Genomic DNA, 18,806 nt, shown 5'->3' on the forward strand with positions numbered 1-18,806 from the left:
TAGATGCAGAAGGAGAAAAAGAGGGTAAAACAGCAACAAGAATGTCTTGAAAAGCTGTAAGAAACATACTACGTAGATATCTACCTTAAAAGTACCCATAGTACGGGTAAATCAGTGTACAAATACAGAAATATAGTTTGAATGAAAATTTCTCATCTAGGCTGGCATTGCTGCCTCCAAGAGCTAAAGACCATCTAACAAAAACTCCAACACCAGACGTGAGAAGCTCTCTTTTGAGCTATTGGTTGGGTTTGTCCAGAAGACTCCCAAATGATTACAGGATGTTGCTGTTACCCTTGGTTGCCCACCCCCCAGAAGTGGAAGGTAAGTAGTCCTGTTGCTGAAGACACCACACCCTTCAGACACACTGCCCAGAGGCCCCTGAGCTGGAACGGACCTGAAAGGCAGTCTTTGAGGCCGAGCTTTCATGGTCCCAGAAGAGAACCATCCTGTCGTCCTACCCAGCCACGATGCCCACAGACCACAGCAATAACTAGCATGGCACAGTAGCCCTGTGGCACAATAGCGGGTCACGTACCTTAGTGTTAACCAACAATTCTCTAATTGGACTTAGACCAGCTGAGAAAGAGGGAAATCTACTCAATTGCCCAGGGATAGTGACGTCACAGATCATGGGCGTGCCTACACTTCTGGTTTACTAAACCAGTGTAACCTCTAATTACACTCTAAATATTTGTCCTTAGACTCTCCCGGTAAGTGTAACCCTCATCCTACGCCAAGGAAACTTCTCTTTGCAACAGATGGCGACCACTACAGGAAACCACGAGCAATAAAAATTCGGAGCTGTGGAGTCCTGTCTAAACCAGTCCATCTACAGTATGACCCCTGCATTTAAGGCTCAGCGCTCACAGGGGGAGAGGGAGGCAGGAAGACTGTAAGTGCCAAAGGAACACTGAGCTCCCTGTCGGATTGTGTCGCAGGCATGACAGAAGGTACACTTAGAAATCACACCAAAATGACAGCCTCAACATGAGCTGAACAAGGACAACAACAGACATGCCAGTGTGGGAGCCACAGGGACCTAACCATGCTGTAAGAACTGCAGTCAGCTAAGGAATGCTGAGATTGGAAGGAACAGGCTTACCCAAGGGAAGGCACTTCAGCTGGATATCAAATACCAAATGCCCAGGCCTCAGTATGTGTATGTATACATACATGTATACACATGTTACTAAGCAGGTTGTATATATTAACCGATAATGGAAAAGAGGTTGTGAACTGAAATCAAAGGGGGGGGGGCTATGTGGGGAAGAGAAGGAGAACTCTTGAACTTAGAGTTAAGAAGGAAAGAAAAGCAAGAGAAACACCTCCACTTTCCAACCCAAATAAGGCTCTTTGGCGAACTGACATGCTAAACTTCATTTTCTAACCACAGATCTGGAAGAGATCAGAGATAACAGCCCCGCCCTTCAATCTCATTAAGAGGAGAGGAGAGGGAGGCCCGAACCCAGGAAGGACTGGCATGGGTTATACAAAGGCTCAGTGGAGGGCAGAGCTAGGTCTGGAGTCACATCTTTGACCTTTCTGTGAGCAAGTGCCTGCTCCAGGTGCAACCATGGTAGCTGTGAAAGGATGCCATTTTTATATATTATAAAGGTGAGGTATTGCAAGTACTTTAAAAATTTATTCTTTGAGAATTTCCACACATGCACAAGGTATTTTGAGCACACCCCACTGTTGTACCCTCCAACTCCTTCCAGACCCCCCCTCAACAGTCCTCCCTTCAACTCCTGTCTTTATTTTAACATTAGCACTGCTCTGCTGTGCGTGGGTACTTCTTTTTAATGCCACACTGCCTAATCGCCACACACATATTCTTTAGTGGAAAAGATACCAAAGCTACGAGACAACAAGCCTTAAAACCAAAACTTTCTGATTGTCCCTGTCCCAAGGATGATTGCGCAAGGCAAGCATCTGATCCCTGGGGCTGGGGACGTGGTTCTGTTGGTGAAATTCTGCTGCTCAAGGCCTTAGTTCAGATCCCAAAGCACCAACAGAAAAGCCAGGCACAGTGGGGGGGGATCTGTAACCTTAGCCCTGGGAGGGCAGAAATGGGCAGATCTTTGCAATTCACTGGACAGTCTAACCAGCTGGTGAGGTTTAGATGTAGTGAGATACAGTTTAAAAGAAAACACAAAACAAGGCAGAGAATGATTGAAAATACCTCTGGCCTTCACAAGCAGGAACACACAAGTACATGCGTGAGCACACATGCATGAGCACTTGCGCGCGCACACACACACACACACACACACACACACACACACACACACACACACACACGAGCACACAGAGGCACACAGGTACACACAGAAGCACCCTACAACCCTGCGCACGATTTGATCCGAAGATCAAAACATGTACTACCCACCCCACCCTTTTATCTCACCCTACCAGTACATTGATGTACTTGCTGTTATCTTTCTCAAATAACCAAGGGCTCTTGGGGCTAGATAAAAATCTGTCCCCAGGATAATGTTGGCCATTTAAACTTCCTTTCTTCTATTCAGTATCCTCTGTGAAAAATATTGAATTATGCCTTGAAGAATTTTAAAAGGTGCAGTGGATATAAGAAATAGGCAGCCCTCCTGATACTCAGTATCCAAGGACTACTTAGGACTTGCTTATTGACAGACAAAATAAGGAGTAGGAAGTGACACAGGGGTGCAGAGTTAGGAAGAGTAGAAACATTTTGTATAATTTAGAAGCTTTCAGAACTCTGGGAAGGATATATATTAGAAAGATTATGGGTTATTTTTTTCCTTTGGCATTTGTGTGATTTTCTCCATAGAGAAAGGCTGTAATGGTTTGTCAAATAATAATTTGCTATAAAATTTATATGTATAATGTGAATCGACTAAATCAAGTTAAATAGTGTATCTGTCACCAAAAGTGCCTGTCATTTTCTGTGGTTAGGACTCCGAATTTTACTCAGCCATTTTGAATATAAAGTACAGTACAGTTAACTAGTGTCACCCTTATATAATTACTTTTGAAACTCCTTTCCGTTTCTTTGGGTTCACCAACTTTCTGTATCCTTTGACTAGCATCCTCCCATCCCTCCTGACCATGAGCTTCGGGTAATCTGTACCTTACACTCTCCTGTGACATTTGCGTCTCCAATTCCATGTATAAGTGAGGAATTATACACAACATCCAGTATTCTGGATTACAGTTTGTTCTTCATGCTTTACCTGTGCTGCAAATAACAAAACCACTGGAGGAAAAAAATACCCTTCCCCAGAAACAGTTAACTGCCAGCATTCCTCAGGGAGAGGTGGGGGTCTTATGAGTGAGTCCCTCATCATGGGCTCCACCTTGTGCAGGCAAGAGAGAAACGATATAAGAGAGAGGAGCCCCATTTAGGGCCCAGTGCTTGGGAGTTATTCATTCTTAGCCTTCAATTTGCTCTCTTCTCTCTCTCTCTCTCTCTCTCTCTCTCTCTCTCTCTCTCTCTCTCTCTCTCTCATATTTCTCTCTCTCTCTCATATTTCTCTCTCTCTCATATCTCTCTCTCATCTATCTATCTATCTATCTATCTATCTATCTATTATCTTTCTATCTATCTATCTTGCTACAGGTCTAACTTTTTATTTCACTAGTAATTTGTGATTTTTGAGGAAATTTTTCATAAAATCCAATCATTCCTTGTTTTCTTTTAAGCAATGTCTACTCAGGGGCTTTGCTCATTTTCTTAAAAAAAAAATCAGTTTATTTATTTTTCTTACTACTGAGAAATTTCAGTTCAGCATCCATTTTAAACATTGACCCTTTAGTTATGTGACTCAGAGAGATCGTCCCCCTGCTGGTTCCCTCCTTCAGGTCCTGTCCTTTGCCTTGCAGGAGCTTTCCAGGGTGTCACAAACATGTGGTGGCTGTTTTCCTTCTGTTGACTAATCAGTAGAGGTCAAATTAAAAACTCTTTGCTCAGATGGATGTTGGGTAGATTCTTCTGTTTCCTTCTAATAATTTATACTTTCTTTTTTTTCTTTTTTTTTAAACAATTTATTTATTTAATGTCTATGAGTACACTGTAGCTGTTCATACACACCAGAAGAGAGCATTGGATCCCATTACAGATGGTTGTGAGACACCATGTGGTTGCTGGGAATTGAACTCAGGACCTCTGGAAGAGCAGTCAGTGCTCTTAACCACTGAGCCATCTCTCCAGCCCTAATTTATACTTTCATAGCTCATGTTTAAACTTAAAATCAATTTTGTATTAATCTATTAGTGCTGTTGGTTTTGTTTTGAGGAAGAGTCTCTGTGATGCTGGCTGTCCTGGAACCGACGTGTAGAGCAGGCTGGCCTTGATCACAGATCTGCCTGCCCCTGTGTCCCAAATGCTAGGATCCAAGGCACACACCACTATACCCAGCTTAAGTGTTGTATTTTTCACATGGTACAAGAATGAGGTCCAGTTTCATCCTTTAGTGTGTATCTAGTTTCCCTCATTCTTGCTGTAGAAACCACCCTTTTCCCATTGTGCCAACAGACCATGAACGTGAGGGTTCACTTCTTAGCAATTGGTTGTGTTCCCCTGGCTGTAGTATATAGTTTCCGTCAGCACTGTGCTGTTTCAGTTATTACAGCTTTGTAGTTAGTTTGAAACCAGGAAGTAAGATGTCTCTAGCTTCGTTCTATTTGCTAAAGATTGCCCTGCACAAAGTGTTGCTCATAGCAAAGTATTAACTATACTTTATGTTTGGATACAGTTTGCACTGTATCTGCAGATTACTTTGGGCAGCATAAATTTCTTTTTTTTTCATAAATTTCTTAATATTAGCTGTTTAAGTTGTTAACAGAAGTTCTTTTTCTACTTATTTGTGTTTTATCTGTTTCTTGCACTAAAATTTTACTGTTTTGAGTGGATAACTTTTATCTCTTTGGTTAAATTTATTTCTAATATTTTGATAGCTATGGTAAGTGAGATTACTTCCCTGATTTTTAAAAATTTGTCCATAATTGTACACATGTACGCATGTGTACATTGTGCTTTGGTGTGTTTTAATTTCCCATTGCTCTTCCTCCGTTCCTTCGGTGATGCTCTGTGAGTCTTCTTTGTGTGCATTATCTCGTTTACTTTCAAACTACACTTAAGCACAGCTTCTTCCTTACTTAAACTCCAATAAAATAACATTCACCTTAGTTCCAGTTTCGAGCCCCTCGCGCACACACTCACACACACACACACACACACACACACACACACACACGCTCTTCAAATTGTCTGACACACATTACATAGTAACTAAATTGAATGTAGATTTGAACATTGTATGCTGGCACGGGTCCTGCTGTCGGAAGGCACCCCGCCCTGCTTTCCTATAGTTTTTATGGTCAGTTTCCTTAAGGTCCATGGGCTAAGTTTGGTCCCCAGTGTGATAGGACCTCTTCTCCCTCTCTGCCTTCTGTTCCTCCTCTTCTCCTCGTCCTCCCTTCCTGTCTGCTTTCTACCTCCTTATTTTCTATTCTTCACCCTTCTCTTCCTTCCCCCCTCTGTTTCCTCCTCCTTCTTCCCACTCCCTTTCTTCCTTCTCCCTTTCCTCATTCCACCTTCTTTCCTCTCCCCCTCCTCCTCTTCTTCCTGGACAAAGAAATTGACAGTTTCCACTTTTAACAGTGGCGGCTGCTGTATCTGCAGACACTTCCCTCATGAGGTCAGTGGGTCACTCAAGGTCCATTATAAAACCTAGCCCCGTGAGTCCTTTCTCTTGACTAATAAATACAGTAGAAAAATAATATATTATGTATAATTGTATGATTATGTATATAAATGAAACCATATAGATGTGAAATATATATATATATTCATATAAACTGGTAGTGGTTGCTATAGCATTATTATACATTTTATGGGCATTTTCAGAACTGTCCAGTATGAGGATGGGGCCAGGGAAAGTCATACTGACAGCCACCCACACAGGGGAGCTCAAAACTGCCTGTAACTCCAGCTCCAGAGGGTCTCTTGCTTTCTTCTGGCCTTTGGGAGCACTGCGATCACGTATGCACACCACACTGCGGTCACTTATGCATACCTCACCACACTGCAATCACTTATGCATACCTCACCACACTGTGGTCACGTATACACACCACACTGCGGTCACGTATGTATACCTCACCACACTGCGGTCACGTATACACACCACACTGCAGTCACTTACGCATACCTCACCACACTGCGGTCACGTATGTATGCCTCACCACAGACACAAGTAATCAAAAATACACCAAAGTCCTTCAAGAAAAGAGAGGAAACAGAAAGAGCAGGTGTAGCTAAGAAAATTGACCACACAATGAAATTAGTTAATTAACTCATCTGTGAATGTTTACATGCTTGATGTATGTGCAGAGGACAGAGGACAACTTGCAAGAATTCTTTCTTTCTACCATGTGGGGCTTGGGAATCAAACATAGACCTTCAGGCTCTGCAGCACATTTCCCTGCTGAGCAACCTCACCTACTCTGTGCCGTTGTATCTTGACACCATGAGGCTAGATATAAATATGGGGAAGGTGGGGATATGGGAAGGGAAAGGTGCCTCTTTTCTGAAGTCTGAGTGAGACTTTCACTGTCACAGAGGTGAGAACTCCGGCATGGCAAACACCTGCTGGGAAGGCTGGGCACATGTAGATAATCTCCCTTCATATGGATTTTAAACGAGTCAAAATAGCAGCGAGTCATGCTTAAGGTCTGGGCACACACAACTCTTTCTGTTCTCTAGCAGTGAACCTGATCATTTCTAGGAATTTTCCAACCCCCCCCCCCCACTTACGGTAAAAGACACATTTCATCTCCTTGTCCAGCCTTTGTGTCCTGTGATTTAACAGTATTATAATGTAAGTCCACCAATTCTATAACGCACTCATCAAAAACCAGAACAAAAGGAGGTCAAGGAGAAGGGATTTTTTAGAACGAAATATAGACTTGAAATTCCTATTCCAGATACAGTACTATGAGCAACCTCTCTTGAGAAGCCACACCCACAAATTTGTGTTGTGTTGTATTGTTTCTTTAAGCATCTCTTTCCTAACCCTCTTGCTTGGATCCGTGTTTTAATCTCTTTAATAAACTGCACCCCCTTTTTGTACAGGTAGGTCCCCACATTCTTTTTGTTGGTACAATCAAGAATCTAGTCTTCCCCTGAGGAGGGGCCTGTGAAAAGCAGGTCTCAGGCTGCTCAGAGTCGGCAGCACGAAGCTGTGCTTGCAACCCATGTTGCCGTCTTGTGATACTTGAGTGTCTCATTTCAGATAAGTCATTAATGAGACTGTTTATCAGGTCAGATCTGTTGGAGGTCACGGACTATTTATACCGTCCCATTCTCTTGAGATGAGTACGTTCCTTGTGCACGAGAGCAAAGAGATGAAGTGAGTTGGGAGCTTCCTGCAGTTCTGCAGCCTGCAAAGCTTAGTGGGGACGTCCGTCACATGGTCCAAGGCGTGTTTCATGATGTGGACTCAGAGAACGGGGTGTGGATTCCTTGCTTCATGCTACACACCGTGTTCACTACTATCTTTATCACTGTCACGAGCTCACTGTCAAAGTGCCATTTTGTCAGGTATGATAAAATGCCCAACAGAAGCAGCTTAAGAGAGGGGGATTCCCTTTGGCTTGTGGTGGGGAAGGCACGGTAGCTGCAGAAACTCTCTTCACAGCAGTGGGAACATGACACAGTTAGTCATGTGGTTGTAGACAGAAAGCAGAGAGAGCTTGGACTGAAAGAAGGCTCAACTGTGACCTTCTAAGGTACCTGGTGACTCTGTCAGCCATGTTTCCCACACCAGGGGTTCTGCCACCACTGCAAATGGCTGGAGACGACTGTTTCAGTACATGAACCTGGGGAGTACATTTTACATTTTAAATCTCCCCCCTCTCTCTCACTCTCAAATGTGCACTCCTGCACATACATTTGATTTTCCTGGTCTTATTTGGTTAATGAGTATCTTTATAAAAATCTGAATTATGGGCCAGTGAGATGGCTCAGCAGGTACTGGCTCTTTCCCTGCAAACTAGATGACCTGTCGTCCACCAGTTCTCAGATGGTTGACAAGAGACTTCCACAATTATCTCCTCTCCTCCTCTCATCCACTATGGCAAGTGTCCTGCACACACACACACACACACACACACACACACACACACACACACACAAACACACACACACACAAATAATTGTGATAAAAAATGTTTGATAGCAGAATCACAAAATGCCCACCACAATTTAAATCTATTTCTATCTCTTTAGTCCTTGTCTTCTTTCACCCTTGTGGGGTCACGTATAATTATTAAATCAGATTTTTTTCCCTCCCAAGTGCTTTCTGAGACTCCTTCATGTTTGTAAGAGCTTGCTTGGTAATTGATTTGAGGTATTTATCGCTAGAATTTAATTTGGGCATTCCCGGGGAGCTGGTGTCCACTTTACAGCCATGGAAATGTTAAATTTATCACTGCGATCTGTTGAGACCACATTTCAAAATCTCTGTTTCTTCAATCGATTAACATGTATATCCAAAAAACTTAGTGAATTAAGGATGGAAATGGCCTTGTAATTATTTTACCTTCTTCTTCATGCTATGGTGAGCAAATGAATTCAAAGCAAGTAACTAATTTAGCCAAAACCAGAGAGGGAGCTATTGATGATATCAGTGGGGTCAGAAGAGGATGGATACATGTAAAATTCAGAGCTGAAGTAGATGTCTGTTTCTATTGAAAGCTTGCTGTTTATTTCCTGTATGTTGATTGCAAAGCCTTACTTACTGCCCCCTTCCTACCTTCAGTCTGAAAGGATCCAGTTTCAGCTTCAACCCCACAGAAGGATAAAGGGTATAAATTAGAGCGGCACACCCATTCCTTGGTTCAGAGGTGGGCACATGACCCTCCCAGGGCCGATGAGAGTCCATCCTGGAATTTCACCTGGGAAGACAGAACAAGTCTCATTCTTGAACATCCTGGTTATCTTAACTGTCAACGTGACAGTCTAGAGTCATCTCAGAGGAACTGTCTAAGTCAGCCTGGCTCGTGGGCATGTCTGTGGGTGTTGATTGTTAATTCATGTAGAGAGAGCCAGCCCAATGTGGGTGGTACTATTCCCTGGGCCAGTGTCCCTGGACGATGTAGTCCAGTGAGTGAGCAGCATCTATGGTACCTGATGCACTTCTCTGCAGTGAGTCCCGTGTCCTCTTACAGAGGAAGCCTGCGAGGGGACAGCGAGCAGTCTGCCATTAAGCTCCTGATCAGATTCCTGCCTTGACTTCCTTTCTTGCAGGCTGTATCATGTAGGATGAGGTAAATGCTTGTATCCCCTAAATTGCTATGGACCAGAATGTTTTATTTTAGCCCCAGAAATTAAACTACTGTTTGGCAGTCTCTTCAGCTGAAAGGGGGAAGAAAGGAGACTGTGTGAGAAAGAAACCTTCATGGAAGAATTCAACATTAACACGTAGGCACAGGAGAATGTTGGGAGCCGTTTGTGCTGCACCCAAAGATGGCGCCAGCTTCCTGCCGATGATTCAGCAAACAGAGCTGTTGTCCAGCCCGAGGGACGCAGTGCGCATGTACCACACACGTCACAGCCCGCTCTCGGGGCATGCTAATGAGGTACTGGAGGGCGCACCAATCAGGTAGCGACACGAGTCTCCTGGGCATATATAAGCAGTGCACTTTTCTTCCTCGGGGTCCCCTGCTCAAGAGTACTGTACAATAAAGGTTGTTCGCAGAAGAATCCTGTTGCTGCGCGTCGTTCTTGCTGGCGAGACGTTAGGCGCGAGACAGGAGAAAATTTCTTGAACAGAACACCAATGGCTTGTGCTCTAAGGTCAAATATCGACAAATGGGACTTAATGAGATTACAAAGTTTCTGTAAGGCTAAGAACACTGTCAAGAAAACAAAATGGCAACCAACAGAGTGGGAAAATATCTTTACCAACCTCACATCTGATAGAGGCCTAATATCCAAGGTATACAAAGAACTCAAGAAGTTAGACACCAGAGAATCAAACAACCTTATTAAAAAATGGGGTACAGATCTAAACAAAAAGTTCTCAATTGAGGACTATCGAATGGCTGAGAAGCATCTAAGGAAATGCTTGACATCCCTAGTCATCATGGAAATTCAAATCATAACAACCCTGAGATTCCACCTCACACCAGTCAGAATGGCTAAGATCAAAAATTCAGATGACAGCAGATGCTTGCGAGGTTGCAGAGAAAAAGGAACACTCCTCCACTGTTGGTGGGGTTGTAAACTGGTACAACCACTCTGCAAATCAGGTTCCTCAGAAAATTGGACATAGTACTACCTGAAGACCCAGTTATTCCATTACTGGGCATATACTCCAGAGACGTTCCAACATACATCAAAGACACATGCACCACAATGTTCATAGCAGCCCTATTTATAATAGCCAGAAGCTGGAAAGAACCCAGATGTCCTTCAATAGATGAATGGATACAAAAATTGTGGTATATTTACACAGTGGAGTACTACTCAGCTATCAGAAACAATGACTTTATGAAATTCTTAAGAAAATGGATGCATCTAGAGAATATCATCCTGAGTGAGGTAACTCAGTCACAAAGGAACAGACATAATGTGCAGTCACTGATAATTGGATACTAACCCCAGAAAGCTCTGAACACCCCAGAAACAACTTACAGACTATATGAAGTTCAAGAAAAATAAACCTTCCCCTCTCCAAAATAATAATAATTAAAAAAAAAGTTCCCATAGCAGTCGGCTACATTGGCTCTTAGATGCTGTTTATAGACTCTCTAATGTAGTATTTGAAACAAGTGTGATATTTTTATACTAGTCTTTATATAATGAAAACTTTGTTAGGGACTTCAGGGAATGTTAGAAAATTCTGGGTTATAAGAAACACTTGAGGTTGAAGAAATTACACGTGTATCAATTCACGAGCAAGTCATAATGTAATATTGCAATATGAAATCTTCACCCCAAAATATTTTACAGTGTTAATTATATAAAATCTAGAGAAAGATGTTACAATTTTTTAATATCTAATAGAAGTGTCACTGAATTGTTGGTTCCAAGGTGTGTTTGTATAGGCAAAGAGTAATTGAATGGAAGTAGATTTTACACAGTTATCTTTGAATTTGACAATGGAGTTTTTCATGTTTCTTGCATTTCTATGTAAAAAGAAAAGAAAATTTTATTTTATTTCAATCAATAAACAATAGGATAAATGTAAAAAAAAAAGAATTCAACATTAAAGATGGCAGACGACCAATCCTTAAAACATGGAGCTGTGTCTTTCATGTGGCTTCTGGGGACTGAACTCAGGACACCGGGCTTAGGTAGCCAGTTCTTTACCCACCGAACGGCCCCGCTAACCTCTGAAATTAGTTATTTTTCTGATTTCTGTGATTAAATACTTGACGAGAGACACTTGAGGAAGGAAGGGCTTGTTTTGGTTCCCAGCTTCACGTTAGAGTTATGGTGGAGAAGGATGGAGTTGGAGGCAGATGGTCATTTTGGGCCTAGCGTTGGGAAGCAGGGAAAGACGAATGCTGGTGGACAGCACACTTGCTTCTTTTTATTCGGTCTTGAACCCATGTGATAATGCTGCCCACGTTCAGGACAGATCATCTCTCTTCAGACTGTCTGGGAATGCTCAGGCACAGCAGAGGTGTGTTTCATAGGTGATTCAAATCCAGCCATGCTGAAAGGGAAGAGGATCCACTAAGACCACACTTTCCTCCACCACCATTATTACTGCTGGGTCCTTGGGAAGGAGAACCTGCAGACAAAGGCAGAGAATGCCCAAGGGTAAAGAGAGGTGGTAGATGCAGGATCACACGAGCCGACTTTATGAGGGACCTATGTATAGCACCAAGTTGTGGGTTGCAGAACTCCAAGGCGTGGGGGTGGGGAAGTAGCCTGTATGCTGAGTTGGAATGTGCCTGACCATTCTAAAACACCGTGAGCATGTTCAAGGTCCATTAACAAACCGTTCAGCCTTCAGTGGCCGGCACACTATACCAGGCCGACTGCTTAACAATGTTGGCCTAAAGAGTTTGTGGCACGTACCAGGGTCATGGGATATGCAAAATGAAGGTCATGGCCGAGATGGCAACAGTCATACCAAGTTAGACAGTTCCAGACACACAGCTTATACCCCTGCTTTTTCCCTATACTTATTTTCTTTCGTGTAGTAGATGAAATGGTTAATATTTTTGTCACCATGACAGAATCTAGAGCCACCTAGGAGACAAACTTCTGGGCAAGTGTGTGAGAGAATTTCTAGACTGCGTTAACTGAGGTGGAAAAGTAACACTGTGGAAAACCCAGGGGCTGGGAACCAAGAGTGAACAATTAGAAGGAAGTGAGTTGAGTCCCGGCACTTCTCTCTCTGACCGTAGGTGCAACATAATCAGCTGCCTGGAGCTCCTACCGCCAGGCCGTCTCCACTGTCATGGACTGTAACTTCAAACTGTCAACCAAAGGGAACGCTTCCTTTGCATTGCTTGTGGCCAGCAGTTTGTCACAGCAGTCAGAAAGGACAAAGGAGAAAGCCGGCTGAGCGACAGTGTCCCCTTTCTCAACCTCCTCATCATGGGCCAAAGTCTATCTACATTACCAGCTGCCTCATTTACTGAGAGAAAGAAGAGAAGTCGGCTTGGTTAGTCACTCCCTTCCTACAGGTCGTGCACAGCTCCATGTCTAAGAACCACATTGTTGTGGAGAGTTGGAACACTACGGTAGAAGTTGTCCTGAAGTTGAGCCAAGTTGCTCTGGGCCATTTGTACCCCCTCCATCATAGCCGTTCATTGTCTTCCTCCACGCCAGATCTAACACCTTTGTGACTGTCATGTGACACCTTGTGGGACATATGAACGTAATAGACCACTGGCTTCCATCCGATTGCCATCTGACATCATCAGAGGCCCGAGCAGAGTTTTACTCACTTAGCTATTGGCTGCTGGCCCTGGTGGCTCGACCACCATTTTTAAGAAGTGCTGTGACACATGGCTTTCTCTTGTTGTACAACTGTAAAACCTTCATTAAACTTAGCACATTAGAGCAGGGTACGTGGGCTGACTGGAATCTGTTTTGATGGGCTGAAATCCCTCATACGCGGGTCCCTTTTCCTTTGATGGTTAGGGCCGTTTCTGCATTGACCTATGTCATCCACCAACCTGTCTTCCCTGCTGTTCTTTCTTTTTTCTCATGTACTCACCACTGTCTAGTAAGTAGCACTGGTTTTAAGCGATTTATTGGATGTTTGGAGAAGGCATGAGGGCATAGATTTTTCGGGATGGGGGCTGTTTCCTGTGTCTCTGTGGCCCAGAGCTTTACAAACCATAGCCCCTGATTAGTGAGTGGCACAAGCCTTGAACCCCAGTCCTCAGCGCACACAGGAAGGAATACTGTAAGAGCTGAGGCTGGTCTGATCTGCAGAGTGGGTTCCAGGTTGGATAGGGTGACACTGTAACCTCGTCTAAAGACAAACAAACAACAAACCCACCCAAACCAACCACCAACAAGAACAAACCACAGCCTCTTAAAATAAGTATTTGCTGAAGAGAGAATCAGTGTTCATGAAAGAAGGCGGGGTTCTCGAGTGTGATGTGCGTGTCTCAGGAAGCATGTCATGCAGACGGAGCTGTGGCGGTCAGATAATCTTGGATCAGACATAAGAAGCGTCCCCTGATAGCCCCCATTATGGTGTATACCTAATCTTCCAACGCTTGGAAGGCAGAGGCAGGAGGATGGCAATCTAAAGGCCAACGTGGTTTACACCGCGAGACCCTGTTAGAAACAGAACAAAATAGAACAACCAATAAAACCAGTGATAACAGACAAAGCTACCTAGTCATAACATTGACTGATGTTTGAATGATTGAAAACTCACAGTGAAATTCAGGGTTAAGGTGTGCTACATTAGGAGTACATGAGAAGAGCCATGGAGTGAGGTATATGAATACCAGTCCTCTAGACGCGAGGCTTCCCTAAACATGCAGTGTCTGCACTGGCCAGTCTAACGTGCTGACCGACCACATACAGGCATTTAGTGAACAATAGAAGAGACAGTCATGAGTCAGGTTGGCTGTGTTGATTGCCAGGAAACATCCATTGATTTGTGCCACAAAACTGCTGCGCTTGGTCCTAACACTGGCTCTGGGGAATAAGGTTGCTAAGCAGGAAATGAAGAACAGAGCCAAGCCAAGAGTCAAAGGTGATTCTGAATATCCCCAAAGAGCACAGCCTGGGTTTGAAGGGCTTATTCTACAGAGCCTGTGATGCTGAAGACAGCAGTGGTTTCACCACCAACACCCCTGGAGAGGTTGGAAGGCAGTAAGAATGGGGTATGTCAGGTCCAAGCATCTTAGGATACTTCAAAGCTTTAGGGATGTTAGTAGAGATCTAGATGCTTTTTGAAGCTGAACCTAAGCCACGGGTGATGGGTCGTGTTTATAAAACCTGATGCAGGGGGATTGTAAATAGTTCATTGTCAGCCTGGGGAATACAGCAAGACCCTGTGTGAATTCTTTCTTTAAACAACAACAAAAACAAACCCAACCACAAATGCCCCTCAAAAACAGTAAAACATTCCCCCATAACCTACCTCAGATTTTGCCTGTATACAAGTTACCACCCCTAGATTCTGAAGCATTACCTGTTGTCAAGTTTTATTATTTACAGTTTGTTTGCAATAAGATTTATCAGGGAGGGGGGCGGGGCTGGAGAGATGGGTTAGCAGTTAGAGCACTGATTGCTCTTCTAGAGGTCCTGAGTTCAATTTTCAGCAACCACATTGTGGCTCACAACAATCTGTAATGAGATCTGATATTTTCTTCTGGTGTGTCTGAAGACAGCTACAGTGTACTTATAAATAATAAATAAATCTTTAAAAAAATTATCTTGGATCCTGTCAAAGCAGCTGGGTATGTGTCCCAGGACAGGTTGGAGTTAATCTTGAATGAAACACTTTCTCCAGTAGCCTAGTGGGTGCTCTGCCAATGGGTTCCCCAGACCCCAAAAAGCAGGTAATTGAAAACTGATGGGTCTCTGATGAAGACGACAGAGGGCAGAGTATCTGTGTGGTACTCTTAGGTAAGACACTAATCACATTTAGAAAAAGGTTCACCAAGGGTGAGCAGCAACTGAGCAGGGGTGTGTTCACATACTATTCTACACAGCCTCTCCTTCAGGTGTGTGTGTGTGTGTGTGTGTGTGTGTGCATATGGAAACCAGAGAACACCCTCAAGTCTTGTCTCAGGTGCGGTTTCCCTTTACTCCCTTTGAGACAAGGTGATTTATTAGCCTGGAACTCACTGGGTGAGCTGGTCTGGCCAGCTAATGAGTTCCAGGGATTTGCCCGTCTCTGCTTCCCCAGTGCTGGCATTACAAGCAAGCCTAGCGGCTTCTTCTTTATGGGTTCTGGGAACTCAGGCACTTTATCAACAAACACCTTACCAGCTCTCCTTCCCTTCCCTCTCCTCCTTTTTCAGATAGCATCTCTCTACGTAGCCCAGGCTAGCCTTGCGTTTGTGATTCTGCTGCTATGCCTTCCCTAGTGCTGCCATTACAGGTCAATACCACCACACTAGGCAAAAGCATCATTCTAATGCCAACTTTGTAATGAAGGAGGCTGAGGCTTGAGATATGGATGGCTCAAGGTCACCAAACCAGGAGGAAAAAGGTTAGTAGCCTACTCAAGACCTTCAGGATTGGGGGGGACTTCATTGACAGTCCTCAAATGATGGTGACTCAGATGCACAGAATCGTATTTATGAGTATCCCGGTTAAGAATCTGTTTTTTTTTTTTAAACCAGGCTTGCTCTCTGCATCTGTCTTTCATGATTGTGTTATTTGATCTTACTGTAGGTTCTGTTGTCCTCGGATTTATGAGTACCTCCTGGGCTAGCCCACTGAGATAACTAGTGTTGAGATATCTCTAATGCCTTACATGTACAAAATATCCTTTAGGAGAAAAAAATGTGGTACGTGTGGTGGTAATACATTGGAAAGCTTTTTGGTTTTATTAAGTTTCTTCATTTTTTTTTTGAACATGTGAAAAACAGAAGAATGGTGTTATCTTTGATCTCCAGCCCAGTAAACCATGCTTGGCCAACACACAGTAAGTCCAAACACACAGATCTATCAGCTGAGCTAAAACATGAAGAAATTGGAGCCTGGATTGCAAAATTGAAGTTCCTTGCAGCTTTGCGGGTAGTGTTGAAACCACTCAAAGCCCAAAGACAATGCTTCCTGCAGGGGAGTCGCTACCCACCCCAGATCAGTTCTCCCAGGTCGAACCTTCAGTTTAACGTCACAGCCAACAGTTTTTGCTTTTTCCTGAAGGTGGATTCCTAGCACCAAAAAAAAAAAAAAAAAAAAAAAAAACCACTCTCTAGATAGTTAAAAAGTGGAAATGGGATCATGGATTTTATTTGCATAACTGCCATGCACCAGCCGAATATACCTGGTGACAGTAACAAGCCACCAGGTATTTGGTATTCTTAAGAATAAAAACAGAGGGCTGGGGAGATGGCTCAGTGGTTAGGAGCACTGACTGCTCCTCCAGAGGTCCTGAGTTCAAATCCCAGCAACCACATGGTGGCTCACAACCATCTGTAATGGGATCTGATGCCCTCTTCTGGTGTGTCTGAAGACAGCTACAGTGTACTCATATAGAATAAATAAATAAATAAATCTTAAAAAAGAATAAAAACAGAGACTTACATAGTAATTGAAGTGCCCATCTCTGAGTTGCTGGGAGGATCAAAAGAAAACAAAACCAAAATCAAACAATCAAACAAACAAACCCACAGAAATGCTATGCGACCCTGTGCTCCCACAACAGTAGCATATACCTTTCCTGAACAGGCTACAATCTTTATCAGAGCTCTCTGTACCTGACCTTTAGTTTTTATCTTGATGTGCTGTAGTAGATAACATTCATTTTCATGGAGATCTCCCCCACCTTCTCCTCTCTTCCTCCTCTCTCCCGCTTGTTGGTTTGTTTATGATTTTAAGCGAGTGTGCCCTTGGAGGCCGGAAGAGTTAAGTTGCCTGGACCTGGAGTGACCTTGTGAGCTGATGACCTGGGTGTGGGGGTGGGGGATGGGATGGGGGCTTGGGGTGGGGTGGGTTGGAGGTGGAAGGGGTGGGGGGCTCAGTTCCTCTGGAAGTGCAGTAAGTGCTCTGAATGACTGAGACACCTCTCTTGCTAGAAGACAATTTCTACAAGTCCAAGGAACCTACATGACCTTATTTATGGAAGACATTTGCTTGAGAACACTAAACCGCGGTCTACTCTGTCCATTTCTACCTAGGGTTTCTATTCCTTTCTTTAGATAAAGTCTAGATATATATTAGGCTGTCTTCTGGGCTCAAGTGTGACCTTGTTAGCCTTCCCAGTAGCTGTGACTACAGATACGTTACCATGTCTCCCTTTTCATTTTAAAATAAATGCTTGTGGCCCCTGTTTGATGTCAATCTCTCACTTAAGTGGTCACCTCATTTACGATGAGTATTATTTCAAGTTGGTTATCTTCCAGGGTCGATGCTTGGTGACTCTGACTAGTCTCGTCAGCTTCAAGCATATTCCCGTGTGTGTATCTCTGTGTGTGTATGTGCATATGCATGTTTATGTGTGAGCATGTGCACTTATGTGTGTGCATGTGCTTGTGCTATGTGTCTGCTTGGGAGTAACATAGTGTAGCTGTTTCCCCTGTTCCTTGGCAGAGGACATGGGTCTAAAACCTGTGGCCTATCAGTTCAGTGTTGGCTTTCTAGGAATGGCATTTCTAACCATCAACAGTAAAGCCTACATCTCCGGGAGGAAGTTGTCAGAGTTTTCAGCCTATTCATTTCATTTGAAACCCGAATCCACATCCGTAAAATCTACCCAAAGGCACTGACTACATTTCTGGTTGGATATTTCTGCTTAGCCAATCCTTGACTGGCAGCTTCCACATGCTTCGCTTGGGCCCACAAAGCTCTTTTTTCCTTTGGCTTTTTATACTTCAGCCAGGTACCCTGTGGTCCTAAAAACCTCTTTATCAGCTAACACTTAGTGTTTTCTGAAATGGATGTTTATTACTACTTTTCAGATGGAGTCTCAGGATGTTGCTCAAGCTGGTCCCCGACTACAGGCTCAAACAATCCTGTGACCTCAGCCTTCCACACTGCGAGGACTGACGTTTCTCTATTTGCACATTTTACTCCCGTATCAGGTGGAGAAAGGAGCTCCTGGGGACAAACCTGCACAGTTCTGCAGGCCTTTGATAGACGGCAGTGTTTCTGGTGTCTTTGTTGCATGTCTGGATGGGCACAGGGCACTGTTTGGGTTTTCCCAGGCAAAGGCAGGAACCGGTGTGGAACTGTCCAGAGCACTCACAGGTCAAGGCTTGCTCCAGGGTGCTAGGAGACCCCCCATGGTGATGGACCGACCATGAGTGGTGGGGGCCACTGAAACTTCTTCCTATATGGAGCAGAGATGTCATAGTCCTGAAGCTGGTTCATGGAGCTGGAGGGACATGGAGGTGGAGGGCAAGTGGGAGTTATGAGATCAGACAGGGTCATTCTTCCTGTGTCCTTGTCCTTGCATCCTGTTCACATCTCTCTAGAGGACAAGCACTGGTTTACTCCATTCCATAGTCTTTCACTGGCTGTATGAATAGACAGTAGAGATGCTGTAAGCTCATAGGTACCTGGCAACCTCTCCAGTTCATCATCATCATCACCATCTTGTAAAGATGCTGAGAAATAGCTTCAGTGTGGATCTCCTCTCTGAGGCAGACTCCATGTT

Source organism: Micromys minutus (assembly GCF_963924665.1).
Source record: "Micromys minutus genome assembly, chromosome: 6".
In the NCBI taxonomy this organism is placed as follows: Eukaryota; Metazoa; Chordata; class Mammalia; order Rodentia; family Muridae; genus Micromys; species Micromys minutus.